The sequence below is a fragment of the Otolemur garnettii genome, unplaced genomic scaffold (genome assembly GCF_000181295.1).
Source record: "Otolemur garnettii isolate 467f Iridium unplaced genomic scaffold, OtoGar3 scaffold00060, whole genome shotgun sequence".
In the NCBI taxonomy this organism is placed as follows: domain Eukaryota; kingdom Metazoa; phylum Chordata; class Mammalia; order Primates; family Galagidae; genus Otolemur; species Otolemur garnettii.
This window is the reverse complement of record NW_003852455.1, coordinates 11,087,421-11,089,323: the sequence shown is the minus strand read 5'-3', so window position 1 is coordinate 11,089,323 and position 1,903 is coordinate 11,087,421.

Below are 1,903 nucleotides of genomic sequence, written 5' to 3'. Positions count from 1 at the left end.
AACAAAATCTCACTTATGGGGTACCACACCTCCCACCAAAAGGTGTAGAATTCTGTTCTGATATAGGTCAGGGGAAGAAAAGTTGAAATTTTTTTTTTTTTTTTTTTTTTTTTTTTTTTTTTTGGTGCAGAACAGCTTGAAGAGAAGAAATCTTCTCGGAAAGCTCCTAAAGAGAAAATTTACAAGACAAAAGAATGGATTAGAAGGCTGGGTCTTCATTGTTCTGTGGTTTTGAGGAATATGGGGGTGGGGCTCTGGAAAGGCTTAAGAGAAGGGACCTCAGGTTATGAGAGTTCTTTCCTTGGCCCACAGTAGAGGCATAGGGGAATTAAGATCTTTTTGGAAAACTGGGGAATCTGTTTGGGACGCTGGGAAAGCTTAAGCAATGAGGTTGTGCCCCACCTGTGGCAAAAGGTTGCAAATTATCCAAGCCAAGGGGAGAAATCTCAATGTCCTTGTAACTCCATATAACCTTGGTATTCTCCCCTTGCGCTCCAGTGAAGAGTTCCTAGGTCCAAAAATGGTTGCAACAGTGTTAGGTTTAAAGTTCAGGATAATTCCACTACTTGACCAGTGGATGGGCAGTGGCCCATGCCCCTACTGTGGACCACAGAACAGCGAAGCCACTGACCAGCAGGCAAGTCCCAAGTGGGAACTACTGAAAAGATAAGTCTCATTTTCTTCTTTCCAGAGGGTATCTAAGGATGGGGGGTGAGGGAGTGAGTGGGTGTGGGCAGAAGGTTGGTGATTATCACTCTCACGTGTTATTGTTTGCTGATGGAGCCCTGGGATTCCACCCGAGGTCTAGGATTCCAAAGCCTTCCCTCTTTTCTTGGTGGATGAGCATTGTTTCAGTTTTTAGTTTGTGTGGGTGCTATTTGTGAGACAGAAAAAGAAAAAAATAAAACTAAATGCAGTGTTGCAGTGAAGTGTTATGAGACTTGACCCCTCTTAAATCTGCATGGCCGTCTTCTTCTAACGGGGTCTAGACTCTAATTGCATTTATTGGGAGAGCAATCTGTCTGTGTAGAAGTGGAGGGAAGGTCCTTTCTGTTGTTAGCTTATCAAAAGTGTTGAGAAGAGTGAAGAAATGACCTTGAGTGGATGGTCATCCTTCTTCTACCAGATGAAGAAGGTTCAGCCGCCTACCCACTGTACAGAGACTGGGATAGGTCTACCAAACTTTGTCAGAAGGCCAGCAATTCTGGAAAACAGTGAAAGTAGCCTCTCCCAAGAGGCTGCTCTGTTCTTCCTTTTTCGAAATCACAATTTTATACTTAAAAGTTAAAAGCAAGAACCTACTAACCCTTACCTTAAACAACAATAATTAACACTTATCTGAAAAACAGTAATTGCCATAACCCCCGACCCATAATAAATAATAATTGATTGGCGTAACCCATGACCCATAACAACATTCCAATTCAAAAGTTCATCAATTGCCCTAAACTATTTAGGAAATTTGCTTTCAAGTAAAAGCTGAGTTTACAAAACAACAAGAATGGGAGACATGAAGTAAAGGTCGCTTAGGACCTAAACCCACCAGACCAGCTGTGTCATGTCAGCCCCAGCCTGACTGACTTCATCTTATTCTCACTAACTGTGCTATCAAAAGGAGTCCCTTTGGGAGACAAATGGGGCTACAGATGCTGTATATCTAATAACCCCCCTAAGTCTTCTCAGCTGTGTAAATTCTTCTATTATTCCAAACCTTCAGTAACAGCTATGCTTTGGGGCATTAAGAGAGGGGTTTGTGTACTCAGGATTTGCTTCGGTGCCCTAGGACCGGACCCCATCCTCCCACCCCCAATGTGTGTGGGATAGTCACTCTTGGGTAAGCTGGTGGTACCAAAGTTCTGAGGCTGGTTTGGAGCCGAGTTCTGGAATGCCATCTATTGAGCAA